Consider the following 18872-nt stretch of genomic DNA (forward strand, 5'->3'; position numbering starts at 1 on the left):
GAGTCATATGGTAGGCTCTTTCACCAGCCAGTACTTAGTCCAAAAAGTATCTTAGACTTTTCCTCATCACAGCCTCATTTCTGGGGATGGATGGATGGATGTCTGCTACTCCCATTTATGTGTACTACCTCTGGTTTTCTCTCAATATCCCAGCAGAAAAGCACCCATTTTGGTGCACCTGCCTTCATGTGACTGTTTTGGCAGTGCTGCCTCTTGTCCCATGCCCTCCCTGCAGCCTCCGTAGCACCACTGCTCACTGCACAGCCCGGGAAGAAGGGCAGCTTCATCCTGCTCTGCCAAGCTGATGCGAGGAGAGGACTGGCTTTGCGTGAGATGCGATGGGAGCTGTGTAACAGTGTTTGGGTAAGCTACAAAGGCGATGCAAACAGCTGTGAGCACACACACAGAGGACACAACAGCTTAGGGAGATGCTGTGCTGCGCATCGCTCTCTGGAAGTGACCACAGTTTGGTCTGTTTGCAATGTGCTGAGTGACGACTTCCACCAGGCACCACGTGTTTAGGAACTCAGCGCTACAAAAATGCCAAATTTGCAAGGCTAAAAGCAGTTATGAATAAGGGAGAGTCTGAGGAAATGCTTCAATGCAATCCAAATGGAAACTGGGGGAGTTCTTCACAAATGTGTTATTAGATGACTCAGACCCTCACCGTTTCAATGTCACAAAAGGAGACTTTCTGGTTTTAAAATAAAACAAAACATCCTGCTTAAAAGGGGAGGTGTAGGCAATAATAATGAATTAAATATAGTTGAAAATTTGGAAAGCTGATAGCACTGGGTAGATCAATGATCTGGAAAGAGGGGTAATTAATTAGGGGAATTCAGTGAAAATATATATGGCCAATATGACTGATCCCCACCCAGTGGTGAGAAAAACTGAAATTATTCAATAAGCTTTTCTGTTCTTCATTTGGAAAACGAACAGAATGGTGTCCCCATATCTAACAGCAGTATTTTTCTCTTCCAGGCTGTATGAAGAACTGGTTAATAACCATCCATAAAACTAGAGCTGGAAAACTTGCACACGGAAGTATTTTTAAAATTGCCCAACAAGGTCATCAAACCTTTAATACTGATTTCTCAGCAAATACCATGTCACTGAATTTCCAGAGATTCAGGGGAAATAACTGTTGAGTCATTATCCCGAAACAGTAACTGCCATGTCCTAGGTAAGTGCTAACCAAAACTTGGCTAATCTAACCCCAATCCTTGGCAAAAGCAATAAAGGAGGTTGATGAAGTACGCAGCCAATGCAGAATTAAACTGCAACATTTTCTGTGAATGCGTTGACTCCAGAAATAATGTTTTTAACTTTTCTTGGTGAGGAGAAGTGCTGAATGTAGGAAGATGATCATTCTGACTTGAGTCAAACCAGTTCAGTATTATAGCTAATTTTGGGTGGCTGCCAAAACGGGCTCTTTTGTTTCTCCCGTTCTTTTCCTCTTGTTCCCTTAAATAGTGGTCATGCGCCTGCAACTCTCAGCCAACTCAACTCTCTCAGCCAACAGAAAACCATCCTTTTTCCACATTTTATTGGCAGGTTTCTTGTTGGCTCACCTTGCTGGGCTGACTCATGTGGGGGCTGTGTGAGAAGCACCTTGAGTGTACCACCGGGGTGATGCGATGGGCTCAGGTCATTTACCCTATGGAACCTGCTCTGGCTGCACGCTGTAAGATGCAATGCTGACCGATTCCCTTGGTCTGCAAGGAAGGAGAACTGCTGGAAAAAAAGTGTACTGTGTGAAAATATAGATCCTCGTATGGCTTACAGACCCCTCAGTGATTTATGGTGCTCCTCAGAAACTGATGCACCTGGAAAATGAACCTGGAGGTGTACTTAGTGAAGTCACACCGGTGTTTATAGATGAGCTGGAAGCATTTAGAAATGGTTCTGGTACAGCGCTTGGAACAATGCACACGTTGGTGGGGCAGTAATCAAGAGCAGGTCAACTCAGCCCCACAGCTGGCTGAGTGTATCTGAGCAGTACACACATCTGACAGAGTTAAGCATCGGCTTCTAGGAACCCAGAACAGAGCACACGAGCTTTAGTCGAGCGTGTCGCAGCGAGCAGTGACACGGAAAGGGGCTGCCTGCGAGGAGAGACACGCTGCTCGGGCATCGCTACGCTGGCAGATAAGCCTATCGTGAGGTGGCTGCAGGCGCTGCTGGCAGCAGCAGGGTAGGATGGATTATTAAAGGCAGGCGTGTGTCTGGTGGCACGTGTGGAAGCAGAGAGATACCAGCCCTTCACACTCCTCTTGGGGTCCGGCCAGCAGGACCTGGGCGACCTGGGGCTGGTTTCCCAAAGCGCTGGGGTTTGGCTGTCCCCTGGATGTGCTGCCGGGCCCCTCTGCAGGTGGTGTCTGTGGGCTTTTGCAGGGCTCTCCCCACAGATGACCACCTCCGACGGGGCCATTTGCCATCAGCCGTTTCCCTCCTCTCCCTCAGTACTCTCCAACACCCTTGCAGCCACACATGCCTTTAGGGACGGATATTTGGAAAGTGGCAGTGTGGTTTTAGATGCTATCGGCCTAGCAGCTGGAGACAAGAACGTGCCGGGCCTGCAGGACCACGCAGCTCCCTGCAGCCTGACAGCGAGGCCCACGGGAGCTGGGATCGCCTTCCAGCCCATGCTGGGAATGGCACCGGCACTGCTGTGGGCATGGCAGTGCCCGAGGGACGTGGTTCAGTGGGTGGTGGTGGTGGCAGGGGTTGTGGGATGGGATGGTCTTGGAGGTCTGTTCCCACCTCAGTGATGCTGTGAGACCCTCAGCCCAACATCAGCGGTTCTGTGACCCCCCCCCAGCCCAACCCTAAAGATGCTGTGACCTTAATGGCTCTGTGAGCCCAACCTTAGTGGTTCTCTACCCCGCTCAGTACCACCTGGGCCAATTTAATGATGCTGTGAACCCCCCAACCCAACCTTATTGGTTCTGTGACCCCCCAGCCCAATTTAATGATGCTATGAGCCCCCTCAGCCCAACCTTAATGGTTCTGTGCCCCCCCCACCCAACATTAATGGCTTTGCAAGCCCCCCAGTCCAACAGTAATGGTTTTGTGACGCCCCCCAACCCAACTTAATGATGCTGTAGCCCTCCCCAGCCCAACAGGAATGGTTCTGTGACCCCCCCGGGCCAATTTAATGATGCTGTGAGGCCCTTCAGCCCAACCTCTGTGATGCTGTGACCCCCCCAAGCCCAACCTTAATGGTTCCGTAACCCCGAAGCCCAATTTAATGATGCTATGAGCCCCCTCAGCCCAACCTTAATGGCTCTGTGACCCCCCCAGCCCAACCTCCGTGATGCTGTGACTCCCCCAGCCCAGCCTTAATGGTTCTGTGCCCCCCCCAGCCCAACATTAATGGCTTTGTGAGCCCCCCAGTCCAATATTAATGATGCTGTGACCTCCCCAGCCCAACCTTCTTGGTTCTGTGCCCCCCAAAACCCAACATTAATGGCTCTGTGACCCCCCCAGCCCAACCTTAATGGCTGTATGAGCCCCCCAGCCCAACAGTAATGGCTCTGTGACCCCCCAGCCCCATTTCAGTGATGCTGTGCCCCCCCAGCCCAACATTAATGTTTCTGTGCCCCCCATCCCCACCTTGCTGCTCCTGTGCCCCCCCCAGCCCCAGGCCCCCCCAGTGGAACCGAGCCTTGCCCCCCCACCTCAGGTCCCCCCCCAAGCACTAGCCCCGCCCCCTCCCATAAGCCCCGCCCCCTCCCCTCTCCCTCTCCCTCCCTCCCTCCCCCTCCCCTCGGAGGCCCCTCCCCTCCCCTCCCTTCCGGCGGGCGACACCGGCGGCTCGGGGCGCGTCACTTCCGGCCCCCCCCCGTCCCGTCCCGCTCAGCGCGTGCAGCCGGCTGGCGGCGGGGCCCGCTCGCGCCTCACGAGGCAGCCGCGGGCGGGGCGGGGAGCGCCGGGCCCGGACCCGGACCCGGTCCCGGTCCCGGTCCCGCGGGCGGCCGCCGGCATGGGGCTGAGCTGAGGCGGCGCCGGTGAGTGCTGGAGGGGCGGGCGGGAGGGCGCCGGAACCGGCACGGGGCCCGCTGGGGAGCCCGGCCCCGGGGGGAGCGCGGAGGGCCCGGCGCTGAGTCAGGCCCCGCGCTCCCCCCCCCCCCCCCCGTGAGGCGTTTTCCCCCGTTTGTGTGTTTTGAAGCCCCTCAGGGCGGCTCTGGGTCGCTCAAGGTGACGAGGAGGAAGTTCCACGCCTGCAGCGCCGGCTCGCGAGCTGTGCCCGCAGGTGCTGCGGCTGCTCCTGTGCTCCCGGAGGCTGCCCCAGCACGGGTGGCGCAGCCGCCAGCAGCCCGAGGCGGCTGGCATCTGAAAGCGGTCATGGGTTGTCCGTGGGTCCAGCTGTGCTGCTGTCCATCTTCCCTTAATCTCTCCTTATTGGGAATTTTTTCCAGTTCTGGAATTTTTCAGAACACGTTCTTTGCTGTAAATGCTACCCAGAGCTGTAAGCGGTTTTCCCAGCTGGTGCGATTAAGATTAAGTTTCATTGAGCCTATTCATCCCTCTGACTGTATTTTTTGCTTTAATTGTAGGTGACTCAGCCATTGTATGAGATTTGTCCACACACTGGCTCTTCAGACAGGTTAGCTACATCTTTCTGCCATCGGTCTCATCATATTTGAAAGAATTGCTGCTCTTTTCTTCTATTAACATAAACCTGTCTTCCGTAAGGTATTGTGTTATCTATTGCAGAACACTGAATTTCTGAACCTCTGGAGAAGCAGCTTCTTTGGCGTTATTTAAATGCAGTGTATGGAACAAATCAGGCCACTAAACTCAGTGTCCACGTATCGGTGTCATAGGTGACAGCAGCAGACCTTGACTGCGTGTACACTGAGGAAATGTTTGTTTGTCGTGGTACGTGGCACGGCAGCAGGGCTCCATGCTGCTGGTTTTGTACGCTGCTTTTTCTCTCAGTGAACTGTGGACGCAGTGTTACAGTCTTTGGTGAACACGAACCATGTAAACCTAGAAACAGGGATTGGTTGGAAAATTTATTAATATTGATCTAACTCTCATGACTTCCAAGAAACGTGCTGATAAGATGGTTTAGTGGAATACCAGTGTTGTGTATTAGCAGCAGTGTAGTCACCTGTGGGGAAGAACATGAGAACAGCGGCTTCTGACAGCTTGGGATGTTCCAGAGTGAGCGCCTAGGTCAGCTAGAGAAAGCCGATATGATCGGAATTATTCGGCTTCTGAAGTGCTTCAGAAAAAGGGTGAGCGTTCCTGTTGTGGTGCTGATGTGAGGGACAGAGAAGTGGTTCAGAAGGCCAAGTGCAATGTGGTACAGCTCAGGGCACGCTGCAGGCCTTTCCCCAGGTTCTTGTTCAAGCTGGTACTGCGACTGAAAATGAATCTCTTGCCTTGGCAGCTTTTTGTACCTCTACGCTCTGCCACCCGAAGTGTTCTGTGCAGCCCAAGCACAAAGCAGGAAGACTTACCTTGCCGCAGATAACTTGCATTAAGGCATGTCACCAAGATCAGTCTCTGAAGGAGCAGTGTGTGTTTTTTTTTCAAGCTTTTTCAGAGCAAGTACTGATGTAACATAGCAATAACCTGCAGTGAGGTGGTGATGCTGACCTGGTGTGGATGGGGTCTAGCCATCATCTGCTAGTTCTTAGCGGCTGGAGTTCCAGCTTCTGCTGCTTGATGTTGTGCTGCAAGTCAGTGTCAAACTTTCCAGTTACACTTTCTTTTGCTCAGCTTCCATATCTCTAATCTTTATCTCATCTCTAATTCTCAGTTAAACTCTTCTATTTAGCGTGTAATTTGCTGCTGCGTGTTTTTCCTTGTTGATATGGCTCCCTTTCTGTCTAGGTTAGTGTCTGCTGAAGTAAAAAGCAGTTTCTAGGCTAGACTGTTCGAGTGGTATGTTTTTATTGTACTCCTGTGCCTTGCTATTACTAGTTACGCCTTTTGACTCGATGTTGCTTGGATTCCTGAAGTGCTTCAATTTCCATGGTAACTGACTGTCTCCGTCTTTTAGAGGAACTCTGTCCAACTTCATGAGCGTATAGGGTATTACATTTGGATTTAGCCCGATGAGCTGTGCGCACCCCTTTCTAGGCTTGTATCTGCTCAGCTTTCATCTCCTTCAGAACCTCTTGCTGAGGTTCTGGCTGCCTGTCTCCCTTCTGCCGACCTCTCCATTTATACCTGCTCCATCTGAGGTCCCACAAAGCTGTGAGATGTTCACTTCAGTTTCAGCTGAAGCTGACCCTCCATGCCACAAGGAGGAAAAAGAAGCCCCATGAAAGAGGTCCGGTGAGCCTGCAGACTGTCTCTGGCAGAGCTGCTGGACAGCAGCTGCTGGCTTCCTGAAAGCCTTCTGGTAATGGTGCTGTTCGGGGTTCTCTGCTTGGTGTTTTCAGTAGCACCCTCCAGACTGAGCTTATCATGCTCTCACCCTACACTTTTTTTTTTTTTTAATTGCCTTCTAGAATAACTTTTTTTTGTTTTGTATTCTTTTTTTTTTTTTTTTATTCAGCCCTTCTCCTCCAGAGAGGGCTGGATGTCTGGGGCAGGCACTAATCCATCTCTAACTAGAAGATGAAGTGAGGAGTCTGAGCAGGGCCTCGCCAGGATCAGCATGGGGGAAGTTGCATCATGGTGGCTGAGTAAGATTGAGAAACTTCATGTTTCAGGCCTCCTCATGGCCAGCACGCCATGTGACAGGCATGATGCATCAGGCAAACAGTTTTGCTGAGGTCCTAATGAATCCTTTAAAAAAAAAAAAAAAAGGTATTGATGAATTTTTCAGAAGAATTTTTCTCGTTTGCCTCAAGGAGGTGGTGTCTCTGCTGTCTTTTGTGTGGAGTATAAGGTAGCCAACAGAACCTAGACTTAGAGTGGCATGGATCCAAGTTCTATTTATTCTAGGGGCATTCTGTGGAAATTCTTTTTTTATTGTTAAAGCCAGGTCGAAGTGGGTTGCCCATGTCACAGAGGCAATCTGTACTAGAACAGGGGATTGATGTGGAAAAACCAGGTATTCATTAAGCATATTAACTGTTGGACCCTTGTTCCTTTTTTTTTTTTTCCTGGAAACCTTCAGATACTGTTTGCTTTATTTCTGTAAATGCCAGCAGTAGATTACTTTGACTTAGCTTGTCTAAAGTTGGTTATAGGAATCTGTCCTTCTGGCATGCAGAATTTCTGAGTTGAGAGGTGTACTTAAGTGTCCTTATCAGAGTTTGGAGAGAACTGTTTAACACTTTCCTCGTTAAATGTCTGTCTGGTATGAGCCTGCCAGTAGCTGGTGTGGAAGGAAGAGATTGCATTCCTTTAAGAATGTTGTGAAAGAAAGTCCTTTAAGTAATTCTTATAAAACTTTAACTTCTGGGAACTAGAGAAATGGAGTTCCTCAGATTTCATTTCCTCAATTTTCAAACAGTATCAGTGTAAAGTGCAAGTAAATGCTTCTTCAGCATAGTTAGACTCATCTTTTGAATTACTTAGAAATTTGCATTGGGGAATTGAATGAGTGTGCACTTTTTTGGCTGGAGACAACAGCAGCGTGGCATATAGTATGGGCAAGTCTGCCGTGGGCCTGTAGGCATGGTGGTGTGCCAATTAATACATCTTGGGTTCTTTCTGTGGGGAAGGAAACCCAGCGATCTGACTGCTGCTTGAATCTGGCCATGTTTATCATGATAGAGTTAGTACAAAAGAAGTCTTAATTCAAAAATCAAATTTCCTAAGTAGATGTTTTAAAAAATATTTGAAATAGCAGCAAGGCTGAAGTGTTTCCCTTTCACTGTTATACAATGAGCTAAAAATAGTGTTCATTCATAAAAAAGCTATTTCCTTTGTTAAGTAATCTGCTTAGCAGAGAACAAATGTTCAGTTTATAGTAAACTGTAGCTGTATTATAGCCTCAAGTCTGACACCTTTATTCCTGAGTGAAATAACACTGCAAACTTCAATCTTTGGTAGCCGAAAGGCAGCCTTAAATAACAAAGGATAGGTGTTCCACTCTTCCTGCTTAGGTTTTATGAACGAACGAGGTCTACACAAAAATCTGAAATGCTGTGTGTTGTAGCTCTCTTTCTTATTTAAACAAGGAAATTTAACCTTCAGCACCTTCTGCGTGGAGCCCTGTGCATGGGCTTGGCAGTGTGTCCGTGGCTGGGCAGTCCAGCTGCTCGCTCTGAAGTGGTGCAGTGTCAGCGTGTTCATAATCCTGTCTGTTCTACCAGAAATAGCTGCACTTGGGATTCATCTTCCTTGCATGGATCATGTATTTTGTCTTTAAATGAACTGAGTTCTTTTTGTGGTTCTGATTTATTAGAATTGTGGCATTGCATTAGTCATTTTACAGCAGCTCTTTGGAAGAGCACCAGGTACTGGAAACTGTAGCAAGTCCATCGCTTCTTTAGTTGGATTGGGATTTTGTGTGGTATTTACTACCCATAAACCATCCTCCAAACCAAAAATACCCGATTCTGTTTCTTTTTTGGCCTTTATCAAAGTTCTGTAATGTGTTTCCAGTTTAGAAGGTACATACAACAACAAAAATGGCAACTCCTGTAGATTTTAGTGTACCTAAAGGATGTTAAAATGAAAGGTGATAAATGAAAACAGTATGAAATCAGAGCTTGTGATCCTTATAAAGGGTAGGAGACAACAGCAAAATGGAAGGAGTTTTGAGAAATAGAAAAAGTAGTAAGACTGACTTTTAGCTTTTTCTGACTTTGAATGCAAAAAAAATTGAATGTAGAAAGAGAAAGTAAGTTGCACTGTAAAGAACATTTAGGATTTGATCGTAAGAATCAGTGGGGACATACTGGAAAGGCCAAAATGCAAACGGAGTAGCGACTAGCAAGAGGCATAGAAGCCGGCAACGTTCTTGTAAAAGTACACTTTTAGTAGGAGGAAGATTGGAAAAATGTGATCTTGATTAAGTGGAGAACTTATAGATGTGCAGAAGATGCAAACATTTAAGGTGCTCATTGCCTAATTTGCTTGTCCTCTCTAACATAGGTTCACACAGGTGGATAATCTTATTAATACTTGCATGAATACTTCTGATTTTGCACTGGAGAGTAATTCTCTTAAATGGTTCTACATCAGCTGACCATGATAAGCGTTACTGTAAAATTCTTAAAATGACACAAAAAAGCTCAATAAATGGTAAAAGATTACCTAGAAGTACTCACAAGTACTAAAAATCTGGCAAAGGACGAGTCTTCAGAGACTTAGAATGGAAGAGAGCTGAAGAAGAGGAGCTGGAAGTCTGAGAGTTCACTTGATCTCAACTAATGGAAAAAACCTGGGATAAATAAGCAAACATATTTTCAAGTTCTTGGAAGATACGTAGAAGAATAGCAGCATGGACTGATTTGTGGGAGAATAATTACATCAAGGGCTAATATCTTTTTTTTTTTCAGAGCAGAAGGCTTTGTGGGTAGAAGCATTGCCAGTCTTGATTATTTTTTTTTGACAAAGATTTTCCACATCTTAATGGCCTTGTAAGTAAATGGAGGCATGATCTGGAGGAAAGTAGTTTAGGGAAAGTGTAAAATTGGGTAGGTGATTCTATTCACAGAACAGTAATTAATGATTCAGTGTTGAAATAAGGGGTTATGTTGAAGGGTTCTGTCCTGGATACAGTTGCCTTTAATGAAAGCATCAGTCAACTGGCTGATTAAGCGCGCTTATTAAATTCTGAGGGACTATGTGTTGGAAGATGTGATGAGAGTTCAAAATTACCTGAAAAATGGGATGAAATTCAATGGGGACAAATGCAGACTACTGCATTTAGGCAGGAATTATCAGCTGTGCAAATGCAGAGTGAGGAATAACTGGTTAGATACTAGAAAAAGGACCTGGGGGTGTACTGGATCACAAGTTGAACATGAGTCAGTGTCACACTGCTTTCAGAAAAGGCAGATATCGTGCTGGGATGTTTAAACATGAGTATTGTCAGTGAGATGTAAAGCTGAAATCCCTCGGCTTTGTTTACTGTTGGTATAGCCTCGGTGTGCACACAGGATCTGTTGCAGGTGCCAAAATTCAAGAATTTGGAGCACTTGGAAAGAGTTCAGAGAAGAGAAATGCAAATGATCAGAGTTTGAGGAAACAACTTCATAAAGATGGAAGAAAATCAGTTATTTTGCAGGAGATGAGAGGCTAAGGGGGGTGTAACAGAATTAAAGTATTTTAAATTTATAAGAAGGAAATGCTGTGTTCTGAGACTGTTAGGGACAGGTTGAAATGAGATTACATTTGCTTGGGGAAAGCACAGATTGTGCTTTTAGCTTTTCTACAGGAAAATAGTACTTTGAGAAGTCTATTATTTATTATTGGTGGCCATTAAGAACAAGCTCTATGTGTTGGGAAAGGCAGGCGTAGTTGGTTTGGGTTGGGGAATAGACCAGGCTCTCTACAGCTGTATTTTTTACCCCACTTTAAAGGATTCCAATTTTAGTGTGTGTTGAGACTAGGAGACGAAAATGCAGAGGATGCTTTCTGTCCATCATACAACATGTATGCTTTTGTGGTCATACCAAGTGAGTTTAGACCTTGCAGATGTTTTGATGGCTGGACCACGCTGCTCGGATCAGTGGAAAGATGTTGTGCTTCATGTCACTACGTGCAAATGGAGTTGGTGCCCTCGTGCTGGCGGGAGGTTCTCTGTGGTAGAAGCTCTACAGCACAGGAGTGTGTGTCTGTCACTTCAGTGCAGTGGAGCTTTGAGAAATTTTCAGTTACTCCGGAAGTCTCAGTAGCTTCAAATTACTGCTTTAGACTGAAATTGTAGTCCTAGTGCCTAACCGTCGCTAGGAAGGTCCACCTTTGTCTTTGGAGATCTTTGAAGGACACGTACTTCAGTACATACACCAGTAGAGGAAGCCTCAGTGAGGACAGATAAATTTCAAAGCAGGAAGTTCAATTGCCAGCAGAGCAATCCAAAGTATTGTTATTCTCATGCACTCTTAGAATTGCCTTTGACTGCTTGCAGTAGATTTCACGTCAAAACAAAGGATCCAACTAGTCCTTCTCTTTTGGTGACTTATTCTTAAGATAACTGGAATGTATGGAAAAGTGAATTTAATCCTATGCATTTTGGTATACTACTGTGCCTCCAAATCAGTGAATAAAATTGCAGTCGCATCCTATCTCCATCCTTTAGATCTGCCAGAGTGATTGGTGTTAAGAGCAGCAAGAGTTTATATTCTGGAGGACAAAGTTAATGCAGTAATAGACACCAGGAGCTGAAAGTTCGATGACGTAGTTGAGGGTTGGCCTCCAATAATTGAGGTTGTATAGTATATTGCAGTTAGATTGCATTACCTATCTCTAGTACTGCTTGTCGTTTGGGAAGGAAGAAAATGTGTAAATGGTGACTGAAATGCTGACATCAGTATTGCTCCAGATGTGATCTGTTCAAGGAGAATTTCTACTTTTAGGCAATTATGCAGGTTAAAAGTTAAATATTAATGGAAAGATGGCCCAAAGCTATTGCTTAGTGGAAGCAGCAGTTGTGAAGACCTTTACTGCCTGTCAGAACCAGTGCTGGGAAGATTGCAGCAATCGAAGGGAGATCAAGTGTCAGATTTTGCAGTCTGTTTCCATTTACAGGAGATGTCTCCCACTGCTGAGGTTGTAGAAATCATTCCCAAGAGGTACACGAGTACCATTTAGACTGAGTTATTTAAGGGCAGCGATGAAATGTATTGTAGTAGGCTTTTGTGAGTTCATTTAATTTCACTGATTGTAGAAGTCCTTCTCTGAGGGATAACTGTTCACTAAATAACTAAAGCTCTTCTGGGTTTGTAGGACTCTCTTTGAATGACTGGGACATAGTAGCTAGATGGACGTGGGCCAAAGTTTACATTACAGGCATGGCAGAGTTGAGTTTAATGTTACAGTCCCGCGCTTCTGTTCTCTTCTTGCCTTTGTCAAACTTAAAGTCTGTGGACAGAGAACATAACTCATCACCCTCTGTTTTCTCGTCTTACCTCATATGGTACTTTTGTGAGTAAATCAATCATTTTCAGGAACTAAGCTGTCAGGTTATATACGGTCTTGGGCATGAGAAAATACTCTTCTGTAGCTGTTTAGTCTCTGAATGAAACTGGTTTGCAGATTTTTCTGTTAAGTGTTCTTGTGGTTATTGGAATTCAAACAAGGTAAGCTGTCCTGCTTGACATCTTAAAAGGTTGTGTCAAAGAACATAATTCAACTTTAATTTTTTAGATTGTTATATTTACAGTTTTAGCAATGTTGTGCATAGTATTTCTATTGATTGGTGCGTTTGCACACAAGGAGGAGAGCTCTATCCATTGAAGCATTTCTAACTAAAGTGAATGTGGTGTAAGATTAAGGCTTTATATCAGTTCAGTATGACTTGAAAATAAAAATGCACTTTCAGTAAACTTTAAAAACCCAGGTTTAGTTGCTTAAGTTTAACCTATTTGCATGGAAGTACTTTCACTTCATTAAGGAAAAATCAGAAGGGAGTATAACTTGTTGTAATTTTTGTGAATTTGGAAGACACTGCACTTAACAGCCACGTAACCTGAACCTCAGGAATCTTAAATTGTACATCATGAACTTAGAAAAGTATGAAGAAAAACTTTGTCTTGTTCAGAAGGCTCAGTGGAGAGAACAGCAAGAGGTACTCAATTGTACTTAGGATTAGAAAGAAAATAAAAGCACTGAAGCAGTTTGCTTGCTTATAATGAACGTGACTGGTTCTCTAAATATCCTGTAGTCATACCTATGCCACCTAGATGTGCTTCTGGAGAAACAAAGTTTAAATGTCTAAACTTTTAAGGGAAGGTTCATCTAATTTAATTAGGTTTTGCTTGGTCGTCTCCTTGAAATTTGATTCCAATGTTCTGATGTTACCCTCAAAAAATTTTCCAAGAATTCAGAGGAAGAGAGGGGAAAAAAAAAGTCATTGCCTCCTTTTACTGAGCATCCATACTACAAAAGCAAATACATCCCAGGGAAGTAGATACTCTGCACCGCACAATAAGGCGGCAGCCACGCAGGAAAGGCTTGGCTCTTGGCACAGCCCCTGAGGGGAAATGCTTCCTTGAAAGGACCCATTGTTGCTGCATCTGGGTCTTCAGACTCCCAATTCTCTGCTGGAATGCTTGCGGTTCTCCTGGTGCTGGGATGGGGCATCTTTGCCATCTCTGTTACCTAACCATGGTAGTCTTGGTTGTTTAATGAAATACATGTAGGAGGTCTGAGTCAAATTCATTCCTTGTGGAAAAGGAGGGCCTTCTTGGAAGGGGCTTCAGTGTTCAGCTATTGAAGGCTAATATTGGGTGTAACGGCACCGTGCCTTACCCAAGATGTTTGAAACAGTTTAACTTTCCCTTCCAAGAATAAAGAAAACGTTTTGTTGTCCCTTTGTCAGAGTCCCTGAATTCTGACCCAAATGTCTAGTGTTCTCCATTCCAAAATAGGAAAGAAACGATCAGTATCTAAAATAAATGTATGCTTTATTGGATTCCTCGACTGTGGTGCAGACCTTCTTTCCTGTATGGCAGCCAGGTCAGGGATCCAGAAATTTAAAATAAAAGGACGGGCTATTCTTGTGTGCTTGAGAGTGGGAACATGCATTGGGGAATGTTGGCTTTTGGTGCTTGATTTCTCAGATGAAAATTTTCATAAATGCAAGTAGCTGCTGCTTGAAGTAAGATAAATGAGATTCCAGGAAGATTAAGTGATGAAGCGCTTGACTAGCTGTCCTTGCTATGACCGACTGTTTTCCTAAATCCTCTCCTAACGTGTCTTCAACTTTTGCATATGCTATTGCAGTAGCAGAAAATTTTTAATTGATCTGATTAAAAGCATCTGAAGGATCTGACGACCAGTTAGAAAGTTTTCAGTCTAGTATCGGCTGTAGTACTTTGTTATCATGATGTATTACAATATGAGTTCATTGTTAGATATAGGATTATCTTTACTTAATGTCGTATGGATTTTACTGTAAACATTGCAATTGCTATTACAGCCTGCAGAAAGTATACTTTACAAAGAATACACTCTACAAATGTAAATACAATTTTGGTTTGGTGATTGTTGGATACAATGGTCTTCCTTAAGCCTAAACACAGAAACAAAAGCCTGTATTATAACAGAAAGCCCAAGATGGGAAGTGATAAAATAGGTATTGAGTGGAGGGCTTTGTTAAAATTTAGCTCGTGTACTTGTAAAATTTCCATGTATTCATGAAACTATTATGTCATTCTTATTGTTAGAACTGGGTTAGTTGACTAAAGTGTTAAGCTTTGTTTGTAGTACAAATTATAACCTTAGCTCCCTTCAAAATATAGCTGGAGGATTTTTGATCTTCTATAGTTCTTTCAGCCTGTATGTCGTATCCAAGCGTTTATGGTATGTTATGTGGTTAATTTTATAATTAGGGGTGCAGCCACAAGCTACAGGAGTACTGTAAATGGCAACAGCTTCCCTTCGTGTAAGGTGTTTCTCAGATTGAAGGTGCCCTTCAAGGAGAGTATCTCTTATTTTTGTAATTTGGGTTGCAAACTAGCAATAAACATTAATGTTAAACTTGTTAGTCTTTTAGTATTATTTTAAGTTAACACAGTTAAGGTCGTAATAGTGTATGTTGAAGTAAAATGTGGTAAGCTTTGTTTTCTACGGTCATAAAAACAAATATCCCTAGGATTTAGGCTAAATTGTGCAACAGGTATGCAGCGTGTGATTTGTTTCAGTTTGGAAATGATCTCTGAGTGACGTGGCTTTGTGTTCCAGGGGCAGGCAAAGACAAGACTTTGTGCACGGTGTCGTGCTTGCCAGGTGGTGCAAGAAGTCTTCAGCCTGCTGCTGCAGCTCAGATGTGGATCCCTCCTAGCCAGGGGTGTCGCATGATCCCTTCTGTCACAGGTGTGCCTCTGGTCACAGAAATGAGGTGGAAGAAGTCACAGTTGAGGGGGCCATAGCAGTGAACGTGAGAGGTGCAGAAATGCCTAGTGCGGGCACAGATGTGTTTGGAAGTTCCTTAGAAACTGAGAAGCTGTAAGCTGGAGCTTTGGAAGCTTTCCTTTGAGGAGATGCCTTGGTCGATGAGTGAAGGACAGATAAAATCCTGGTGACACGCTGTTTAGAGACAAAATGTCTTAATGCGGATTTTAGCAGGGCATTCCTGTAGCCTTTGAGCATTTGTAATTCCAAGTCTGTTTAAAAACAGTCCTTCGCTCATTTTCAGGGGTTGCAGATTCTGCCAATGTTTTCAAAAGCAGCCAGCGGAGAAATTTTGGTAAGGACGACGTTATTTTCGCGTATACTAAAATAAGACCTTTTATGTGAAAGAGGATGACTAGAATGTAAATATGGGACTGTTTTCCAAGACACCGTGGGCTGAAACTTTGGTTTTGGCTCTTGAAGGCTTGAAATGTTCTATTCCACTTTTGTTTTTTTCAGTGATTTATTTTAGTGTGCAATGTGTTATGTGATACAGTTTCAGAAGAGTGTGCTCCTAAATCATTTGTTTTTTCTCTTTTTTACAACTTAACCTTGTTTGCTCGTCCATTTATTTATTGGTACAGCACATTTTGAATGAACTCAGGGCTTCAGACTCAGCTCAGGTATTGTTTGTGGCACTCACTGGCAATTTGCAAGGGCAGGAGCTGCGGACTTGAGTAGTAATAGCTGATAAGACTTTTCCTACTATTTTTATGGCCCCATTTATAAGCGTGCTTTTTCTAGATTGTGGTCTTTTAAACTGTATCTAGAACTTCTTTCCTGTCTGCTGATAGCAGTTCTGACATCAGGTTTAATTTGTGCAGATTTTTTTTTTCCTAGACATTCCTGATCTCTCTAGAATAATTTTGAAGGAACGTTTTAATTGTTTTGTATTGCTCGTGGTTGGATAAGAGAGATGCATATAAGCATCTTAAGAGATTCAAATTATGAAATAAACTCATTCAGAGCAACTTTTGGCATTAGGCTTGAGGTACACATGGAGAGCAGTCTTCGAAAGCACCATCACCTTGGATGTGCCAAGTGTGCCCATGCAGCACCTGATCCACATCTGAAAAGCTGACTTCTGTGGAAGGTCAGTGCTTTTCTTCTGGTAATTGCTTTGTAAAAAGTACTGCCATTCTCTTCTGCTAATGGACAGCCGACCCAGGCTGCATTCTCATCTTTCCAGAGCAATGGAACATACTTGAAATCTAATGTGTTCTCAGATAACCACCTCTTCCTGGCCAGTTGTAGTTTGAGTATTTCTTCAATTTTGCATTTCACTGCTGCCTGTGTGGCAGAGATTGAACATCAGCTGGTATTTTGTACGTGTAAAGCAGTTGCTTACAACTCGTAGGTTCATTGTATGGCACGCTGAAAGCCTTTACCATAATGCATGGAAAACTGCACTCAGTTTGGTAACTGCTCTAGATGTGTGGGGATCACATACTTCTGGAACAAGAATAAAACCTTATAATAAACGTTGCCTTTGTAAGGTCTGCTACCTCTGTAGGTTGATTCCTTCTTGAGATAAAGGATTGGGAGCACGTCTGTAAACAGGAGAAATGATTGATTTCTGAGTGACTGAAATAATGTTTGGCTTTCTATTTTCAGAACAAAACAGGGATTTTCTGTGTTTTGACAGCTAGTCAGGGTACAGCTGAATAAGATGTCTGCTATGCAACAGGCAGTATTTATAGTTAAGGAGGACTGCTCGTGATATATATATTTTTTAATTTAGATATTTGAAAGACCTGTGATGAAATCAGGTCATTTAGAAACTTAATTTTCAACTCCAGAGCTGTGAAGTTCCTCTTAATGGAGGATATATTTGGTGTTAGTAAGTTCTGGAAAGGAATCTTTAGTGTCTCAGTAACCCCTGAAGATACCAGAACGGATCCTTTTTGGACCCAGCAAAGCCAGATGGGTTGCTTATTAAGACACTAGATTAGGTTTCAGAAACATGATTTGTGTTTGAGCTATATTTTATGATCTTTTTCTCGATGAGCCAATTGATTTTCTTGGTCTTAATTCTTTCCTGTAGAAATTTAGGTGTTTATTTAGTGACAGTGATTATGTAGGGTGCTGAGGAAGATCAACTTGTATTAATCTCTGCCCATACTTGTTTTTAAAATTTAGCCTGTTTCATGCCCGTCTCTAGCTTTTCCTGTCTGTTTTGCAATATCTCTGGATTTGCCCTTCATCATCTTACCAAAGCAGTGTTGCTTGATCATTGTACAGAAAAGTAAATTTCTGCAGTGGTGAGGCAGTGACTGAGTTACCTGTTCTAGCTCTGCACAACTTGATGTCCAAAGCTCTTTTAGTTTGATCTATGCGACCACATTGGTATGCCCTGTGACAAAACCTAAAACCTTTAGAATGAAAAATGTGTGGTTTTTCAACTGCCTTCTTTATCACTGATTTGCAGCTTAAAATGAATTTTGTTGTCTTTCCTCATGACAGCTGTAAATACAAGGAAGGGTTTGGTCAGAAACATATGCTTTGAGCTATGCAGATAATATCAGGGCTCATGCATAGACCTGAAACTGTCTGTAGGATCCTTGGGAGGCATTTGTGGCTTGAATAGAATGAGCTGTACCGGCAGGCTGATGCCTGGAAGCACAGCCTCCATCCGAGCCCAATTACAGTATTGCAATTGTTCGTGCACAGCAGAGGAAAAAAAAAAAAAAAAGCACATTCCAAGCAGTGCCAAATTTTCTTTGATATGTTAATCTTTTGATAACAGTTTGAAAGGCCCTTGGAGACTTTTTTTAGATTTTAGACAAAATAGTTCATTTGTCAGGACTTCCCTTGTAGATAGGGTCTGAGTTATTAAGAGCGGCCTCACAACTCATGATGACAAAAGCAAGTGCAGAGGACGGCTGCTAGACTGCTTGGGGGTAAGAGAAACTTTGAGTTATCTCAGGGTTTTTACAGATAGCTGAAAACAATAAAATAGGGAATATTTAAGATACAAATTTGTACATTCAGTTAATTGTGTATTTTAAATAGACAAATAAATGATTACACAGTATAATATATAAACTTATTTTTTATGCATATACATACATGGATTTTATGTCTTGAGCTGTCAAAAAATTATTTTCATCTATGCAACTTACTTTAAATTATCCAGTAACTGCAGGAGGAATCAAGTTTCTGTTTTTGTAGCTATAGTCTTTCCAGCCCTTGACATTTTTCTTTTGCCATTATGATTTTTTCCAGTTGAAATGAAAAACTGGAAGAATCAACTGATGGCAGTGATGTGTACTGAAGCTGAATTAGATTAAGGATTACAGACTTGGGACAAATGTTGGGGAGAATACCGGGAAAATGTCTTGAATCAAACTTGGAAGATAAGATTTGAACTGCAATCTTTTGTTAATTATGCCACCTGTTAGCTGACCTCAGCTAAGCTAGTAGTCCTCAGAAATTAGGACTTGCAGAATCTTCAGGTTTCTTGATTGAGACTTACTGCAGTTCTTAACATTTTTCCATTTGCTATGCATTTATTTTGCACCTTTTTACACTTGCTACAAACTGCCTATAAATATTTTGGTAGAACTTCTTAGTATCCTGGTTGTTTAATCATGGTAGATCAACACATAGTTATCAGTGCAGTAGTTCAGGAAAAGATTCAGTGTTTTCTTTGCTTTTTGGGGATACATGTGGTTTTAGAGCTCTGCATACTGCTGTAATTTCTCCAGTGATCTATTTGTAATCTACTTTAGCTCTGAAGTATGTGATGTTTTAATAAAGTTGCAGATTTACTGCTTAAGCCTGTGATTCAAGCTTGTTCTCTTAAAATTATTTATAATTTAGTCAGCGTTCAGCTGCTGTCTGTGCCATTTGTTAACGTTATACCTACATTATCTGTTCTTCTAAAAGTG

At 43.4% G+C, this 18872-nt stretch overlaps 1 protein-coding gene across 2 annotated transcripts in view; it reads left to right on the forward strand.

Moving 5' to 3' along the window:
• Window positions 1-3955: 3955 nt before the first annotated feature.
• The window catches only part of ATP13A3 (ATPase 13A3), a 51894-nt gene continuing 36977 nt past the window's right edge, over window positions 3956-18872 (forward strand). The window contains exons 1-2 of one of the 2 annotated variants that reach the window (XM_032193074.1): window positions 3956-4013; window positions 4563-4612. The gene's annotated coding sequence lies outside the window, so the exon portion shown is untranslated. Of the gene's footprint in view, window positions 4014-4562; window positions 4613-17865; window positions 17883-18872 lie in introns of those variants that run through there. The other variant, XM_032193075.1, reaches the window with a different exon arrangement.

This window comes from Aythya fuligula, chromosome 9, assembly GCF_009819795.1.
Source record: "Aythya fuligula isolate bAytFul2 chromosome 9, bAytFul2.pri, whole genome shotgun sequence".
In the NCBI taxonomy this organism is placed as follows: domain Eukaryota; kingdom Metazoa; phylum Chordata; class Aves; order Anseriformes; family Anatidae; genus Aythya; species Aythya fuligula.